The sequence below is a fragment of the Rattus norvegicus genome, chromosome 2 (assembly GCF_021556685.1).
Source record: "Rattus norvegicus strain SHRSP/BbbUtx chromosome 2, alternate assembly SHRSP_T2T, whole genome shotgun sequence".
NCBI classification, from domain to species: domain Eukaryota; kingdom Metazoa; phylum Chordata; class Mammalia; order Rodentia; family Muridae; genus Rattus; species Rattus norvegicus.
In genome coordinates this window covers 7,042,855-7,063,044 of record NC_141535.1, presented here as the reverse complement: position 1 = coordinate 7,063,044, position 20,190 = coordinate 7,042,855, and positions in this window count along the sequence as shown.

Genomic DNA, 20,190 nt, shown 5'->3' with positions numbered 1-20,190 from the left:
AGCTTCTGGCTATTATACATAAGGCTGCGAAGAACATAGTGGAGCACGTGTCTTTTTTATATGTTGGGGCATCTTTTGGGTATATGCCCAAGAGAGGTATAGCTGGCAGTTCAATGTCCAATTTTCTGAGGAACCTCCAGACTGATTTCCAGAATGGTTGTACCAGTCTGCAATCCCACCAACAATGGAGGAGTGTTGCTCTTTCTCCACATCCTCGCCAGCATTTGTTGTCACCTGAGTTTTTGATCTTAGCCATTCTCACTGGTGTGAGGTGAAATCTCAGGGTTGTTTTGATTTGGATTTCCCTATGACTAAAGATGTTGAACACTTCTTTAGGTGTTTCTCAGCCATTTGGAATTCCTCAGCTGTGAATTATTTGTTTAGCTCTGAACCCCATTTTTTAATAGGGTTATTTGTCTCCCTGCAGTCTAACTTCTTGAGTTCTTTGTATATTTTGGATATAAGGCTCTATCTGTTGTAGGATTGGTAAAGATCTTTTCCCAATCTGTTGGTTGCCGTTTTGTCCTAATCATAGTGTCCTTTGCCTTACAGACGCTTTGCAGTTTTATGAGATCCCATTTGTCAATTCTTGATCTTAGAGCATAAGCCATTGTTGTTTTGTTTAGGAAAATTTTTCCAGTGCCCATGTGTTCAAGATGCTGCCCTAGTTTTTCTTCTACTAGTTTGAGTGTATCTGGTTTGATGTGGAGGTCCTTGATCCACTTGGACTTAAGCTTTGTACAGGGTGATAAGCATGGATCGATCTGCATTCCTCTACATGTTGACCTCCAGTTGAACCAGCACCATTTGCTGAAAATGCTATCTATTTTCCATTGAATGGTTTTGGCTCCTTTGTCAAAAATCAGGTGCCCATAGGTGTGTGGGTTCATTTCTGGGTCTTCAATTCTATTCCACTGGTCTATCTGTCTGTCTCTGTAGCAATACCATGCAGTTTTTATCACTATTGCTCTGTAATACTTCTTGAGTTCAGGGATAGTGATTCCCCGGAAGTCCTTTTATTGTTGAGAATAGTTTTAGCTATCCTGGGTTTTTTGTTATTCCAGATGAATTTGCAAATTGTTCTGTCTAACTGTTTGAAGAATTGGATTGGTATTTTGATGGGGATTGCATTGAATCTGTAGATCACTTTTGGTAAAATGGCCATTTTTACTATATTAATCCTGCCAATCGATGAGCATGGGAGATCTTTCCATCTTCTGAGGTCTTCTTCAATTTCTTTCTTCAGAGTCTTGAAGTTCTTATTGTACAGTTCTTTTACTTGCTTGGTTAAAGTCACACCGAGGTACTTTATATTGTTTGGGTCTATTATGAAGGGTGTCGTTTCCCTAATTTCCTTCTCGTCTTGTTTCTCTTTTGTGTAGAGGAAGGCTACTGATTTATTTGAGTTAATTTTATACCCAGCCACTTTGCTGAAGTTGTTTATCAGCTTTAGTAGTTCTCTGGTGGAATTTTTGGGATCACTTAAATATACTATCATATCATCTGCAAATAGTGATATTTTGATTTCTTCTTTACCAATCTGTATCCCTTTGACCTCCTTTTGTTGTCTGATTGCTCTGGCTAGAACTTCAAGAACTATATTGAATAAGTAGGGAGAGAGTGGGCAGCCTTGTCTAGTCCCTGATTTTAGTGGGATTGCTTCAAGTTTCTCTCCATTTAGTTTAATGCTAGCAACTGGTTTGCTGTATACAGGTTTTACTATGTTTAGGTATGGGCCTTGAATTCCTATTCTTTCCAGGACTTTTATCATGAAGGGGTGTTGAATTTTGTCAAAAGCTTTCTCAGCGTCTAATGAAATGATCATGTGGTTTTGTTCTTTCAGTTTGTTGTACATAATGGATCACGTTGATGGTTTTCCATATATTACACCATCCCTGCATGCCTGGGATGAAGCCTACTTGATCATGGTGGATGATTGTTTTGATGTGCTCTTGGATTTGGTTTGCCAGAATTTTATTGAGTATTTTTGCGTCGATATTCATAAGGGAAATTGGTCTGAAGTTCTTTTTCTTTGTTGGGTCTTTGTGTGGTTTAGGTATAAGAGTAATTGTGACTTCATAGAAGGAATTGGGTAGTGCTCCATCTGTTTCAATTTTGTGGAATAGTTTGGATAATATTGGTATGAGGTCTTCTATGAAGGTCTGATAGAATTCTGCACTAAACCCGTCTGGATCTGGGCTCTTTTTGGTTGGGAGACCTTTAATGACTGCTTCTATTTCCTTAGGAGTTATGGTGTTGTTTAACTGGTTTATCTGTTCCTGATTTAACTTCGGTACCTGGTACCTGTCTAGGAAATTGTCCATTTCCTGCAGATTTTCAAGTTTTGTTGAATATGGGCTTTTATAGTAAGATCTGATGAATTTTTGAACTTCCTCTGAATCTGTAGTTATGTCTCCCTTTTCATTTCTGATTTTGTTAATTTGGACACACTCTCTGTGTCCTCTTATTAGTCTGGCTAAGGGTTTATCTATCTTGTTGATTTTCTCAAAGAACCAACTTTTGGTTCTGTTGATTCTTTCTATGGTCCTTTTTGTTTCTACTTGGTTGATTTCAGCTCTGAGTTTGATTATTTCCTGCCTTCTACTCCTCCTGGGTGTATTTGCTTCTTTTTGTTCTAGAGCTTTTAGGTGTGCTGTCAAGTTGCTGACATATGCTCTTTCCTGTTTCTTTCTGCAGGCACTCAGCGCTATGAATTTTCCTCTTAGCACAGCTTTCATTGTGTCCCATAAGTTTGGGTATGTTGTACCTTCATTTTCATTAAATTCTAAAAAGTCTTTAATTTCTTTCTTTCTTTCTTCCTTGACCAGGTTATCGTTGAGTAGAGCATTGTTCAATTTCCACGTATATGTGGGCATTCTTCCCTTATTGTTATTGAAGACCAGCTTTAGGCCGTGGTGGTCTGATAGCACGCATGGGATTATTTCTATCTTTCTCTACCTCTTGAGGCCCGTTTTTTGACCAATTTTATGGTCAATTTTGGAGAAAGTACCATGAGGAGCTGAGAAGAAGGTATATCCTTTTTCTTTAGGATAGAATGTTCTATAAATATCTGTTAAGTCCATTTGGTTCATGACTTCTCTTAGTCTGTCTACGTCTCTGTTTAATTTCTGTTTCCATGATCTATCCATTGATAAGAGTGGGGTGTTGAAATCTACTATTATTGTGTGAGGTGCAATGTGTGTTTTGAGCTTTAGTAAGGTTTCTTTTACCTATGTAGGTGCCCTTGTATTTGGGGCATAGATATTTAGGATTGAGAGTTCATCTTGGTGGATTTTTCCTTTGATGAATATGAAGTGTCCTTCCTTATCTTTTTTGATGACTTTTAGTTGAAAATTGATTTTATTTGATATTAGAATGGGTACTCCAGCTTGCTTCTTCCGACCATTTGCTTGGAAAGTTGTTTTCCAGCCTTTCGCTCTGAGGTAGTGTCTGTCTTTGTCTCTGAGGTGTGTTTCCTGTAGGCAGGAGAATGCAGGGTCCACGTTGTGTATCCAGTTTGTTAATCTATGTCTTTTTATTGGGGAGTTGAGGCCATTGATGTTGAGAGATATTAAGGAATAGTGATTATTGCTTCCTGTTATATTCATATTTGGATGTGAGGTTATGTTTGTGTGCTTTTCTTCTCTTTGTTTTGTTGCCAAGATGATTAGTTTCTTGCTTTTTCTAGGGTGTAGCTTGCCTCCTTATGTTGGGCTTTACCATTTATTATCCTTTGTAGTGCTGGATTTGTAGAAAGATATTGTGTAAATTTGGTTTTGTCATGGAATATCTTGGTTTCTCCATCTATGTTAATTGAGAATTTTGCAGGATACAGTAACCTGGGCTGGCATTTGTGTTCTCTTAGGGTCTGTATCACATCTGTCCAGGATCTTCTGGCCTTCATAGTTCCTGGCGAAAAGTCTGGTGTGATCCTGATAGGTCTGCCTTTACAGGTTACTTGACCTCTTTCCCTTACTGCTTTTAATATTCTTTCTTTATTTTGTGTGTTTGGTGTTTTGACTATTATGTGACAGGAGGACTTTCTTTTCTGGTCCAATCTATTTGGAGTTCTGTAGGCTTCTTGTATGCTTATGGGTATCTCTTTCTGTAGGTTAGGGAAGTTTTCTTCTATGATTTTGTTGAAGATATTTACTGGTCCTTTGAGCTGGGAGTCTTCACTCTCTTCTATACCTATTATCCTTAGGTTTGATATTCTCATTGAGTCCTGGATTTCCTGTATGTTTTGGACCAGTAGCTTTTTCTGCTTTACATTATCTTTGACAGTGGAGTCAATGATTTCTATGGAATCTTCTGCTCCTGAGATTCTCTCTTCTATCTCTTGTATTCTGTTGGTGAAGCTCATATCTACGGCTCCTTGTCTCTTCTTTTGGTTTTCTATATCCAGGTTTGTTTCCATGTGTTCTTTTATGATTGCTTCTATTTCCATTTTTAATTCCTTCAATTGTTTGATTGTGTTTTCCTGGAATTCTTTCAGGGATTTTTGTGATTCCTCTGTAGGCTTCTACTTGTTTATTTATGTTTTCCTGTGTTTCTCTAAGGGAGTTCTTCATGTCTTTCTTGAAGTCCTCCAGCATCATGATCAAATATGATTTTGAAACTAGATATTGCTTTTCTGGTGTTTTTGGATATTCCGTGTTTGCTTTGGTGGGAGAATTGGGCTCCGATGATGCCATGTAGTCTTGGTTTCTGTTGCTTGGATTCCTGCGTTTGCCTCTTGCCATCAGATTATCTCCAGTGTTACTTTGTTTTTCTATTTCTGACAGTGGCTAGACTGTCCTATAAGCTTGTGTGTCAGGGGTGCTGTAGACCTGTTTTCCTGTTTTCTTTCAGCCAGTTATGGGAGCAGAGTGTTCTGCTTTCGGGCGTGTAGTTTTTTCTATCTACAGGTCTTCAGCTGTTCCTGTGGGCCTGTGTCCTGAGTTCACTAGGCAGGTCACTTGGGGTAGGAAGTTTTGTCTTAGCTGTGGTCCCGAGGCTCATGTTTGCTGGTGGGGTGTTGCTTACGAGCTCTCCGAGGGGGCAGCAAACTGGAAGATCTGTGCTGCCCTTTCTGGGAGCTTCCGTGCACCAGGGTTCCAGATGGCGTTTGGTGTTTTCCTCTGGAATCAGTAATGTGTGCAGAGTGCAGTCTCTTCTGGTTTCCCAGGTGTGTCTGCCTCTCTGAAGCTTTAGGTCTCCCTCCCACGGGATTTGGGTGCAGAGAACTGTTCATCTGGTCGGTCCCTTCAGGTTCTGGCGGTGTCTCATACGCAGCAGGATTTGCTGCTGTTGTGCCCTTATCCACGGGAACCCAGAGGCCGTATAGTTTCCTCTTGGGCCAGGGATGTGGGCCGATGAGGGCAGTGTTGGTGGTCTCTTCCACTCTGCAGTCTTAGGAGTGCCCACCTGTCCAGGCGGTGATGTCTCTTTCCCATGGGGCTTGGGAGCAGCGACCTCTTCTGGCCTCTATGAGCACAAGATACTCATGTGGTATACATACATACTTGCAGGCAAAATACTCAGATACTTAAAAATAAAAAAAAAATTTAAAAAGGACTTAATTGAAGCCATAGAAGCCTTGAGAAGACCCCTGAAGTGTTAGTTGTCTCATCTGTGAAGTGAGCATTTATAAATCTTTGGAAACCAAAACAAACAAAACAAAATAAGCAAAGAAACAAACACCCTTACCAAGTAGGGATTAATGTTCTAAGTATCCATATAACCACAATAATTAGTCAATCTGGATAGAAGTAGTTGGAGTTGGTGTCTTGGGCTAGGAGTCTACTTTGGAAGGCTTTCAGGATGACTTCTGGGCACCTTCAGAGACTTCTAGAACATGGAGGGATTGCTTGAGAGCTCTAGACCAGACTCTTGAAAGTCAAGTTCCTTGGAATGCCTCCAGTAAAGCCTTCCCACCCCCTGACATATTTACTTTATTTTATGTACATGAATGTTTTGCCTGCACACATGTAATGTACCACATGCCTGGTGTCCTGGTGTCAGAAGAGAATATCAGATTCTCTGGAACTGGAGTTAAGGACAGTTATAAACCACCATGTGAGTACTGGAATCAAACCCATGTCCTCTGCCAGAGTAACATATACTCTTAACCAAAGAGCCATCTTTCCAGGCCCCAGTGAAACCTTTCAATCATGTTGGCTCTTGCAATATTTTTCTTTTATTTTCAACATTTAGCATGTATGGATATATCGCATAGTCTAACCACCATTTACAACTGACTTAGAAGTGTGTGTGTGTGTGTGTGTGTGTGTGTGTGTATGTTTGTGTGAGTATGTGTTTATGTGTGTGTACATACAAAAGCATGCATATTTGACTGAGGCTTAAAACAATCTTGTATTCCTTTGGGAATATGACTCAAATTTGAAACTAGTCTAGGGAATGGGAAAACAGCTTTGTCCCTGGACTAGGGGACATCTGGGTCTCTGCTTTCCAGAGCAAGTTACCTGGGCTGGCAAATGTTGACTGCTAGTGTGAGACAAAAGAAATCTAGTGGAGGACTGGAGATATGGCTCAGAGGTTAAGAGCACTGTCTGTTCTTCCAGAGGTCATTAGTTCAATTCCCAGCAACCACATGGTGGCTCACAACCATCTATAATGAGATCTGGCCTGCATGTGTACATGCAAGTGGAACTCTGTATACATAATAAATAAATCTTAAAAAAATTCAAAAAAAAAAGAAGAAATCTAGTGGATACTAAGCAGGGCACTGCAGAACTAGTGCAGAGGTAAGAGCTCATACCACTCCGCACATCCTTCCCTCATGTACATGTAGGTCAAGTTCTGATAGAAGGTTCTGGAAGATGTCAGCATAAGCTCTCCATGGCCTCAATAGTTGGTCAGTCCCTGGAATGGGGGATTAAATTATCACTTAAGATACCATGGTGAAACCTGGGCAGGTTGGCAACTACCCACTTATTTAGTTCTTTCCTTACCTCTGTGGGCAGAGCTTTCTTTCTCTGGTTCAAGTAACATTTTACTATCGTCTTTGCTCAGGGAGCTCTGTGAAAACTTTGGGGGTGGAGAGAAAAGCATACTTTATGCAGTATGTGATTTGTCCAAGGTTGTTCTTTTTCAGGGGTGCCTGACCTAACATTTGCAGCAAAAATGTTTCCAAAGCTCAGATAGAGATATTATGGTTGGAGCCCCACATAGTGGTGGCAACGAAGAGTGCACATACGGAAAGAAAGAAAGACCTCTTGGAAGGTAGACAGTAAGAAGAAGAGATAAACAGCACTCAGAGACTTCCTGTCTACAAGCACACACACAATACTCTGTAAAGGCAACCGAACCAGCTAAAGTTTTAAACTAATGGTTTCAATGGCAAGTTAGCATTAAAATGAGTTCTCTGTTGATTCTTTAAAAGGTATGTTGTGGGGAATGCAGAAGTAGGGAGAAGGAGGAGTAGACTGTGGGGTAGGGGTCAGTAATTAGGGGCTGCGAGGTGGTGGTGGTGGGTTTTGGATTACACTCAGGTCTCTCGGCTTAAAACAAATACCTTTACCAGCCAAGTCTTCTCTTGGGCCTATTGTGGTGTCTATGGGAGGGTTTGGAGGGAGGAAAGGGTAAGAGAGAAATGATGCAATTATAATATAAAAAAATCAAGACTCAGAGAGTAAAATATTAAAAATAATATAAATTTAATACAACAACAAAATGTATTTTGTCTGGCCTTATATATGTTTCACTTTTTCCTTCTTTTGTGTTATCGTATATTAATTGTTTAAAAATAAGTACTACCTTGACATTTTCATATATTACTTTGAATGATAAGATTCCTAACACTAGGGTCAGGGCAGAAAGGGGGATCGATGGGGGGAATACCTGTATAGGGGAGGGGGAGGGGATGGGAGACTTATGGACAGGAAACCAGGAAAGGGAATGACATTTGAAATGTAAGTAAAGAAATATATCTAATTAAAAAAAAGATTCCTAACATTAGTCATTAATTGATTAGATTACTCTCATTCAGGGAAACCAAGGAGAAGTAATATGGTAAATTCAGTGAAGTGATTCTCTGGGAAGTGATTCTCCACCAGGATGCCTTTCGAAATATTGAAGTTTAATGTTGTAGAATGTCTCAGAGACAGCCCAGTCCTATGCCTAGCGTTTTCTTCACTAATTAATAACTCTTTCTATTTATGAAATTTTATTTTGCTACCTATCTTAGAATTGTATTTATTTAGGTGTTTGGGCAATAACAACAACAACAACAACAACAACAACAACAACAACAACAACAACAACAAAAACAACAACAGAAAGCCCATGAAGCCATTTGTATGCTTGAATTTAATTTAAACACGAGACACAACATATTGTGGACATCCTGACTTTTTCAACAAATATGTGAAACACAGATATATGTATACACACACATGCATGCACGCATGCACATACACACACACACACTCAGCCAACATTCTTAGCTATCAGATGATCATATATTATGCATTTTCCTAAACATGGGAAGATGATAATTATAGAACTTTCTGTTTGTTACTGTTTCTTTAGGACTCTAGTAGATGGTTTACTTATTTATTTAATTATTTTGTGTGGGGGTTGTTTGCCTGCATATGTGTCTGTGCATCATGTGCATGCAATGCCATCAGAAGCCAGAGAAGGGTATCATATCCCCAGAACCGGAGTCACAGACAGCCATGAGTTGCTATGTGGGTTCTGGAACTCCAACCCTGGTCCTGTTGAAGAACACCTACTGTTCTTAACTGCCAAGCCATATTTTTGGCCTCAACTTAAGATTTTTCTTTTGCAAATTGTATGTCTGAACTTTTTAAGGTAACAGGTAAAGGTGGATTGTTTACAGATGATTGTCTTCAAGCCTTGTTCAAAACTTCAACACAAATGTATGAGTGCACCTGCATGCACACACATGTACACACACACACACACACACACACACACACAAGTTCATGCATGCACACACCCACACATAGGCACTGAGGTACTCAGTCTTGTACTTGAACTCCAAATACAGCACATGAGTGTCTAATGAGGAACTGGCCATTTCTCAGAGGAAGTGGACATTGGGGACATTTCTTAATAGTACAGAACAAAGCTGTATTGTTTCTTAGACTTGCTGCTCTCTGTAACCTGAAGCTCTAGGTCTTGTTTCTGATCATATGGCTGGCCAATTACTCCTCAAGTGGCCTCAGCCAATCCAGGCTTTTCTTGTGGATCCTGGCCCATGGCTTACACTACTGCTGAACAACTGTAGCACATGTTGTAATTGATAGTTCAAAGGCTCTTGGATCATTCTGAGTAAGGTTCCAAGTTCTGCAGAAACTTAAAGCATCTGAATAGATGAAGTCACTGAGATTATTGAGGGACTCTGGGTGCCCCTGCCTTGTGGTCAGAGCACCTGCTTCTGGAGGTGAGGTAGAGGATTCCTGGGAACTTTATTGCTAAGGTCATGGTAGGGTCATCTTGAACTCACAGTCCAGGCTATCACGAATAGGTCCAACTCTGCTCTACAGGTTAGTTATTCCTCTTCTAACTGTCACATTATTTGGAATCAATGTCTCATTTATTTATGAGCTCTTCTTTCTACTAGTTGTCTTACATCACTGCAGCATCTTTTTCAAAAGCACACTGAAGGATCTACAGAAGCAAAAAAGAAATATGGATTCTCACAACAGCTGGCACAGCACAGGCCCTGTAGTTCTTCTTGAGTCTGGAGGCAAATCCTGACTAGAGAGCTAGTGGGAAGAGGCAGCAGCTATGGTGTCTGGTTCTCATCACACCCATCTTCAATTCTTTTCCTGATTCAGAATAGCAAGAAGTAACCAAATGCCCCTTAGCTTACAAAGCCCTTACTATTGAAGGAGTAAACTTATATTAAAAGAAAGACCGCAAGCTATGTATGATCCAAAGCCAAAAGCAGGTAATTTAAGAGAAAAGAATATGTTAGCAATTTAAGGTGAATAAGACAATATAAAAGGAACCACATGGAAATATTGGTGTCATTAGAATAAAGAACATAATGTAGGAGAAAAATGCGATAGAGAACTTACAAAATTAATTGTTAAGTTGGAAAACAAGATTAAGGCTTTTTTTCCTGGAAGAGAAAAGGAAGGGAAAAAGATAAAGTACAAGCAAAAAATAGAGTATGAGGAGGCCAGAAGTTTTGGCTTCCTGGTAATAGGAGTCCCGGGGAAAGAATGGAGCACAGAGACTTGGAAATTTATGAGGTGATGCAGATAGTTTTCTTAGAATTCAGGGCCATAGAACATCCTTAATTAAATGACCTGTGGCACAATGTTCACTGACATAACCATTATAGGAACTCGCTTTATCAGCAATGATTTACACAAGAATTTGTGTATTCATGTACATTTCATATCAGAAAATCTATGATGTGGGCTGTGTGTGTGTGTGTGTGTGTGTGTGTGTGTGTGTGTGTGTGTGTGTGTACTGCACTACACAGCCTCATATCCTCATTTCCAAATGGGAGTCTCTAACTCCAGGTGGCCTGGCCAAAAGCTTTTTCTGTCCTTGAGTCCACCCGACAGACTTGCCCTTAGGTTAGGCCTGAGTCACAGGCCTGGGCTATATTGTCCTTGTGAGTCTTTCCCTGTTGTATGCTTGGCTGGCCTGTAGGAGGTTGCTATACGCTCTGTTCAATTTTTCAACCTTGTCTTTGGGAGGACTGGGGTCAGAGACTGCATCTTTGTAGCTTCTCTGTAAGAGGATCTGTTATGTTGTTGCCATTGCTCAGCATGTGTTGTTTTATTCTTCTATTAGAGCAATGGTTCTCAACCTTCTTAACTCTGCAATTGTTTAATACACTTCCTCATATTTTGGTGACTCCAACCATAACTTTTTTTTTTTTATTAACTTGAGTATTTCTTATATACATTTCAAGTGTTATTCCCTTTCCTGGTTTCCGGACAAACATCACCCTCCCCCTTCCCCTTCCTTATGGGTGTTCCCCTCCCAAACCTCCCCCCATTGCCACCCTCCCCGCATAGTCTAGTTCACTGGGGGTTCAGTCTTAGCAGGACCCAGGGCTTCCCCTTCCACTGGTGCTCTTACTAGGATATTCATTGCTACCTATGGGGACAGAGTCCAGGGTCAGTCCATGTATAGTCTTTAGGTAGTGGCTTAGTCCCTGGAAGCTCTGGTTGCTTGACATTGTTGTACTTTTGGGGTCTCGAGCACCTTCAAGCTCTTCCAGTTCTTTCTCTGATTCCTTCAACGGGGGACCTATTCTCAGTTCAGTGGTTTGCTGCTGGCATTCGCCTCTGTATTTGCTGTATTCTGGCTGTGTCTCTCAGGAGCGATCTACATCCGGCTCCTGTCGGTCTGCACTTCTTTGCTTCATCCATCTTGTCTAATTGGGTGGCTGTACAACCATAACATTTTTATTGCTACTTCATAATTGTAATTTTACTATTGTTATGAACTGTAATTATAAATATCTCTGTTTTCTGATGGTCTTAGGTGACCCCTGTGAAAAGGTCATTCAAATCCCAGGCTGAGAACTGCTGTATTAGAGGGAACCTTGGCCGGGAGGAACCCCTGCAGGTACTGTATCTGTTTGAGGGGCCTATCATAGCATTTATGTGAATATCTCATTTATTCTTTACTTCATAATCTGTAGCATGGATTAATAGTGTTTTACATGTGCAAGTGATCATTTTAAAGTGCAGTTTTAGAAACAGGACACCCTTTCCAAAGAAGACTTTCCAGAGGGTCATAGTATTAAAAAAAATTAAAAGTAGAATTGTTTAGGCTAATATGGGGGATAAGGGCCATGGGCTTCATTCTCCTGCCTCCTACTTGTCCTGTAAAGACCAGGACTTTGAAGGAAGGCAGCATGTGAGACTCAAGGTGTGGCCACCTGACTGGGTTCTTAATTTCAAGCAAAGAAGCAAAAGGATTCATCAAAGAGCACTACATAGCTCCCCACAGCTCTGGAGATATGGAGGATCAGGGTGCATTCACCTCTCTTTCTGACTCTTTGTAGGGAACCGTGCAAGACTTGCCTGAGTCAGGCTCCTTTCTCTCTCCAATGGAATAAGGCTGTTCCGTCTAGGCTCTCTAGCAGGTTAGTTGCATTTGTTCCATGTTCTAAGAGACCAAGTTCTGTTTTTTAATTTTGTCATTGTACTTTTATTCACATCATATATTTTGGCGTTCCCTCAGAAGATCAGGAAGGGACAGGATGGGTGGCTGAGGCAGAGGACCAAAGTGAGGTCCCAATTTCCCTCATATCCCTCCTTGCCTAACCAAAATGGTGGGGAAGACTCAATTGTCTCTGCCTTGGAAGTATGGATAAAGCCACATTCATGCACACAGACTCACCACACCTCACTGTAGCAGCTTCCACACGCTAGACTCCTGCTCCTGACTGCAGCAGCCTTTGCACCCCAGTATCTTCTCCATGCTTTGTGGGGTTAGCTCTGTCTCGGCTCTGTACATGCCAGTAAACAAGATGCCCACACAGGTTGTTAGTGACTTACAGAGAGCTTTTTACTTCTCTACGGTTCAACTGTAGATGCTTTGAACTGTGCCTCCTGTACTCATTTCTTTTTTTTTTTTTCCGGAGCTGGGGATTGAACCCAGGGCCTTGCACCTGCTAGGCAAGTGCTCTACCGCTGAGCTAAATCCACAAGCCTTGTACTCATTTCTTTAATCTGGTGCCCTCTCTTGTGCTATAAGGCAACAGCAGTCTTGTAGGTTACACGGAGAACAAAGTGACATGCTTAAAGCCACATTTATTTTGTTTATAAGGCTGATCTAGTTACTGTTTTCTTTAGAAAAGCAGATGATGAAACTTGAGTCTGTTCCTGGCTCAGAGATTAGTCACTTAAATAGGATTTTAAAACTCTTTATTTTACCTGATTGATAAAAGTAATACTCGAATAAAAGTAGCACCTAGAAAAATAGAATAACAAAGAAATGAATAAAAAAATCAACATTAAAAAATGTGGTTACTTTTTATGTAAGAAAAGTTTAAAAACACCTTTTTAGAACAATTTAAGACTTATAGCAAAATTAAGTGAATAAGAGTGGGGTATACTTGTTACATTATTGGGCCAGTGTGAGACAATGTAAGACAACATTGTGGTAGGTTGTTCTTTAGTGTGCAGGCAGCCTGGGATACAGTCTTAGCATTGAATGAAACAGATATGAGGGCACACAAGGCCCATGACAGATTAGTTCCTGGAAATAACGTTTCAGGTTCTTGGAAGAACTGGGGGTTGGTTTGGAAATAAACTGTGTGGTACCATCTTTTGGATGCCATCTCCTAGACAAAAGGCTATTGTCTGAAGGCTGAAGGCCAGTGGAGGCTCTCCTGGAGGATGGGCCTCACTGGAGGCAGCCAGGGCAAGAATGGGGACAAGCTGGTGCAGAGTTAACTCTTCCTTGCTCCTTTGGGAAGAGCCAGAGTATGCATGCCTCTCTCTCAGCCACTCAAGGATAACCCTCCTCCCCCCAAGCCTTTAGAGCAGTGGTCACATATCAGATAATCTGTATATTATATATTTATGTAACAGATATATTCATAACAGTAACAAAATTGCAAATATGAAGTAGTAACAAAACAATGTTATGTGTGAGAGTCACTACAACATGAGGAACTGTATTAAAGGACTGCATTAGGGACTTTGAGAATCACTGTTTTAGAGTTTAAGGCTTACACCCACACCTGGCACCTGGCATTCGTTTGTTTTTCCTAGGGTTGGGGATTTAGCTCAGTGCTGTTAGGGACTATTGGCTTCATGGGAAAACCAGGCCTAGTGTCGGCAGAAGTGAACTGGAACTGTGAAAAAAGATTTTGACAAAATACATCATCTGTAGTAACCTAGCAATACTGCCTCCTAGAATCTGCAAACTATGTCAGTCTGAATAGAAGGTTTCACTAGAGGGCAAGCGACTGCAAACATAATGTTCCTTTGCTGCTTCTCATGGACATACATCCCAGCCTATATAACAGAGACAGGGTAAAGGGAGCAGTTGCAGGGCTGTGAGGGTCTCTCCTTCCACAGCAGCTCCTGGTCTACACTGCAACGTCATTCCAGTGCTGTGGCATCATTGCTGTGATATTACGTTGAGACACCTTGAACTCCAGAGCTCTCAAGGCTGATTCAGCCTCACATGGCTTGTTACATGTGTTGTGTAACATGTAAATGTGTCAGGGGCCTGGGGCTGAATTCATAACATGTTTTCCTGGCCTGCTCCTGCTGACTAAGGTTGAGCCAGGCAGTGTTCCTTGTTTGTTCACTGGGGGGCAGGTTTGTGACCCTATCCCTGCAAGCTATCGTGAGAGGCCTTGTTTGCTTTTGCCTTAGAGTCCAACCAGTCTCCTGACCTCTAACCCAGAACTATTTGTTCCAGCCATTCCTCAGTCTGACATTCTAGTTGAAAACAAAGAAAAAAAAAAAAAAACCAAACCAAACCAAACCAAAACGAAAAACCAAAAAACCAACTAACAAACAAATCCACCCTCTCCAACCATTCCATTCCATTTGGGGATCAGACAAGCTGGTTACCTTTATGGTTTAGAGGGGATGACTCAGTTAGTCTTGAAGCAAGTAGCAAAATATACTGTAGATTAGAGGCTGGCAGGGCACCAAGAGCTAGGAAACTGTAGGAAACAAGAACAGAGACCTGGCCAGAGTCCTCCTAGTCCTGTGCTGTGTGTTCATGAATGCCTAAGCAGGTTCCTCCTCCAACAGATGTTTGATCTCATGTTAGAAACCTTCTCAGCAGCATGATTGTGCCTCGTGATTATGACATAAGCACATCTTATAGCTGATAGAGAATCTGGCCAAAAGCTAAGCCTGTTGCTGGCCATGCAGAGGTTTCTGAGACCCACCTCCACACTCAGAAATAGTTGAGGCTCGATGTCAGACTTCTTATAGCTGGCTGGGTTTTACTTCGTCTCCTCCACCCAACAGTTGCTCAGCCTGTCTTTATTTGCATGTGAGCAAAGACTTGGTAAAAAAAGAAGAATCTTGTTAGCTGCCACCTCAGTCATGGCTAAGTCATGAGTAATTCTACTAGCAGAGCCAGTATTTGATACCCCTTACTCTTTCTGCTTATACAGAACGGTGAGAAAGTATATAGAATTACTGAAGTATGAGTTTCTGTTAGCTGTAAAAGTTCATACAAATTCAACAATAAGGGTGGTGATGTTAACTTTTCCTATTTGTTCAAAGGTCATGTCCAATCCCTTCACATAACACACACACACACACACACACACACACACACACACACACACACCCCTTGAATACACATGTGCATATGTGCTTGCCACACTCCATTCTGGGACAAGGAAAGGACCACATGCAGCCTCGAGGACTGGTTTGGATGTAGGGTATGCATTTCTGCTAGTGTTCCTGGCAGGCCTTGCAGTCAGGCCTGGCTGCCAGCAGTCTCAAAGCTCACAGAATTCAGAAACATGGTCAGTGCCATCCACTCCAGGCTGCGGGTTATCCCACAGCTTCCAGCAGATGGTGCTGCACTCCGCACCGACGCACGGGTATGCGTTGTCTGTCAGGAAGTCAGAGCCCTGTGCGGTCAGGAAGTGGGTCTGCTCACACGCAGTGGTGGCTTACGCAATCACAATCGATGACACATGGGCTTGACGAGGGCCTTTGTCAGAAGCAAAGGGATCTGGCGTCACCATCCAATGGAAAACAAAGTGCTTTGCCTGGCTGGCGGGGGAGATCATGGTTGCTCACTATTGATGCCTGGCTTTTACAGGCAGCATTAGTTTATGCAGACTTTCAAAACCATGCTGTGAGTCAGATTCACTTTCTGTAAGCTAGGGTCACCATTCCTAGGGTCACCTTCCTCAGCTTGGGCCATTATTTGAACTTTGAGGTCTGCAATTGTTCTGGTGCTTATTGAAGGTTTTTGAATATTTTATAAGTACTATTTCTTTCCTCTTCTTTAAATTTTATTTTGAGGTAAGGTTTCACTATGTAACCCTGCATTCTTGGAACTGGCTACATAGATCAGTCTGACCTCCAGACAACCTGCCTCTGTCTCCCGAATGCTGGGATTTGAGGCACATTTCACCACCCCCACACCCCAGCAACATTTGGCACAGATCTGAAGTACGAAATTGTTGTCTTTCAGTCCCTCAAAACTGGGTTAGTCTCAAATATCATACTGCTGTGCCCTGGCCTTGAGGGCAGGAGAGTAACCTCCATAGAATGCCTGAAACTTGGATGGTATTAAACTCTATATACACTGTTTTACTATATATGTATATACCTTATCATGTATGTGGCTGTATCTTTTGTAGTTTTTAAATATTTTTTTGTTTAATTATTTATTTTTTACACTGTAGCTGTCTTCAGACACACTAGAAGAGGGCATCGAATCCTATTACGGATAGTTGTGAGCCACCATGCGGTTGCTGGAATTTGAACTCAGGACCTCTGGAAGAGCAGTCAGTGCTCTTAACCTCTGAGCCATCTCTCCAGCCCTCTTTTGTAGTTTTTAAAGCCATAGAAAGTTAGTTCAGACTTCTTTTCCTTTTTTCACAATTTTATTGTTAGAAGATCTTAGCAGATCTAAGTTAGTAAATCTTAGCAGCCCCAACATAATTCTTTTATTAGTGGAGTTTTTATCCTGTCTTGGAGATTTTATAGCTCACCTTTGGTGTACCTAAATTGCAGGCATCAGTCCTCTTATAAGTTGTGTGTAACTGAGTTGGGATGAATTGAACAAAGTCAAGAACTGCAGTATAATCATCCTTCTGACTAATATTAGGTGGTTCATATTCAGTGTATGCACATGGGGTAGACGGCTCATACAATGGAGTGGACCGTATGGGACAGGATGAGATAGCACTATGATACTCAATGCTGTGGGCATCTTACAGCTTAAGAACTGTTTTTTTTTTTTTTTTAAGAACTAGAATTTTCTATTTAATACTTTTGGAATATTGTTGACTGTCAGGCTAATAAAAATAAGACAATGAATAAGAGGCGATAATTATCTACTTTTCAGGTGTCCATTTACTTGTATAGAAATTCATGTGAAACTTTCAAAAATTTTGTGGCAGGAAGCCCAGAGGGGATTGATTACTCATGGGGACTGTGATGACTGCACCAGGTGTGTTGATGACTGGAGTCAGTCTGTTCCAAAGAGTCTGGCAGAACTGGATTTATGTGCGAAAGACACAAGATGTAGTTAGACACAGAGAAGCAACAAACCCAGAAGGGCTCCTAGTGTTCAGTGATGATCCAGAAGGGGGCTAGGTAAAAGCAGCCAGCCTGAGCTCAGGACTCAGCTTTGGAGGGCGGGCGGCTTAGACTCAAATAGATGCCCTGTGGTTGGTGATTTTCTTCCATGCTTCCCTCTACAGTCTTTCTATTCCTGAAATTCCTCTACATATATTTGAGGGGAAATACACCCCCAGGAACTTCCCCAAATTCCATTTCTAATTCTGTTTAACTTGTCCCTCAGGAGTTCTCTGCTCATCTTAAAGCCACTTCAGCTCATGAAATCCCACATCTCGTGTGTGTGTGTGTGTGTGTGTGTGTGTGTGTGTGTGTGTGTGTGTAAGAGAGGGGGGGAGGGAGGGAGGGAAGTAGAGAGAGCCAGAAAATGAGAGAGAGAGAGACAGAGACAGAGACAGACAGACAGAGACTGAGAGAGACAAAGAGAGCAGAGAGACAGAGAGAACACCCACACATGCAGGTTTTGGTCCTTTTGAGTTTTTACTTAGGAAAAGAATAATCTTGGGGACAGGAGCCTTCTTGTCTCTCTTGAGCCTTCTCTTTCTTCTTGGCTTTACTGGTGTGGGCTCTGCAGGTACCTTGCTCAGTACTGTCTTTAATAGAGTTGGATGAGGGCTGAAGGCAGGGGTGAGTGCACACTGGGCACCTGACAGATGCAAGAGTATATCTCATGTGAGCAACTGATCAAGCAAACATATAACAAAACACAAACATTTTGTAAAAATGAGTCTTCCAGATTCAGCTTTGTCCAACTCCTCTTTGCCCTGCAGTGCACAGGGAAAATGATGCCCATGTATGTAAGGTCTTGCTGTGCATGCATGCACTGTTATGGAGAGGGTGGGTGGCTCTTCTACCCTTTTCTTCCTCACTAAGAGAAACATTGGGGTTAAAGAAAATGAGAGAACTCTGGCTTTCTCTGAATTTGTTGGGATATCCTTTGTGTGAGAGGGAGGGAATGAAGACTGAGGCCCTAACACTATGTTATGACTGACCCAGACATGGGGTACTGGAGGCCAGTGAGGTGAGGAAGAGAACAGCCATTGTCAGTACACATATACTTCCACATATATACTCATGGTTCATCTGTCACTTTTCAAAGCAGCAGTTCTCAGACAATGGGTTGCAACCCCCAAAAGGCCATTGGAAATCAGATGATTTACATTATGTTTCATAAAGGTAGCATGTCCTGCGCTATCATCTCGCCAGCAAGAACACGCGGGGACACACGAATCCTTCCGTAGCCAAAATGTTTATTGAATCTTAAAGAGAGGGGCCCCGGGGCGCCGGCATGGCGCGGATTATATACACCCTAGTGCAGCGCATCCACACCTGATTGGTCGCTTACCCATGATCTCATTAGGCACGCCCCAGAGTGGGCAAAGACCTGGCACGAAGGCACTCTTGCACATGCCCACACAGTTAACTTCCTGAAAGGAAGTCGGCTGGCGTGGCGGAGGACAGCGCCATCTTGTAATGGCAAAAGCTATCCCGGCTTTCCACGTGGGGGCGTAGTGGAAGCCAGCGCCATCTTGTGGTGGCGAATGTTATTGCGGCCCTCTACATCTCCCCCTTATTGTTTTATTAATAACAATAAATTATTGTCTAGGCTGGTCTAGGTCCCTGCAGTTACGTCCATCTGCTGTGGCTCCTGTCTTAGGTTGTTCCTCTATGTCACAGCCTTATCCGTCGAAGGGTAACCCTATCGCCACCGGGCCCCGTGTCTTAGATTGGTCTGTGCATGAGGAAAGTTGCCCATCTCTGGATACCACAGTGCTGTGTGACAGTAACTGTTAAATGACCTAGGGCGAGCTCTATAAAAGAGGCCAGCCAGAAAATGAGTTAGTGGGGAAATCATGATCACCCTATCGCATGCAATGAGGAAACCTCAGCGATGTAGAAGGGCTGATCAAAGAATCATTGAGTCTCTCTCATCCCAGTGTAATGGATCCACAGATCCATAGGGTGTAAGAGCAGAGAACTCAGATACCGACTAATTCTTGAGCATAGATAACCAAATTCTAGGGGAGGCCCCTTGTTCAATGGCCACAAGTGCTTGAGTGACAACGACCTTGTCACGTTTTTGTTGAGCTCTGAGTTTGCAAACCAACCATAGCATGAACACTAATCCACAGCATAGGGCTGCACCAAACAGAGCCACTCCCAATAAGTAGTGGGCACCTCATCTGGTTCTCCTCAGCTGTTACCACCAAGGGCCATAGTCAAGCCGCTCCTATAATAAAATTTAGAATTCCCAATTGTCAGCAACTACTCCAGAAAGTTTACCCACTGTGCTTGCCTAACAATAGATTGGGGGAGGGTAACTCCAGACACTGCAGGCACAATGGCTGTAGCAGTAATGGCTGCTACAATAGCAGCAAAAATAACAAGGTCTTTCCCAGGACAGTTCAGGATCAGTCATTCTTCTCTGGAACAACCAGCAGGCAATGGAACCATGTCTGAGATCTGTATAACCAGGGCAGAGTTCCCCAGTCCACAGCAGCTTCACGCAGATGGCATTCCTGTGAAGCTACAGACTGCAAAATGACAACACCATTTAAGGCAGCAAGAGTCACCAGGGGAATGAGGGGGGCAGCAACGGCTGGAGTCCAGTCTTCTCCAGAAAGCAGCAGTGCACAGAGGGTCAGAGAGCAGGCCACAGTGGGACGGGACACACGCAGTGGTAACACTGACTGCAGCAACGCCAAAATCTCTGTGATGACAAAAGATGAGGGGGAATCTTCCATCTTCCTCTCGGGGCAGAGGAATGACTCTAGGGACCCAAACAAGGAGAGCTGAATCTTCATGCTCCCAGGATCAGCAAATCTCAGCAACCACCTCTGGCAGCTGGCATACTCTTGTAGCATCCTGTAGAAAAAACACAAACATTCCCTCTTCCCCATATAAAATATCTGAACAGGATCATGCCAATATGTGGATCTTTCTATTT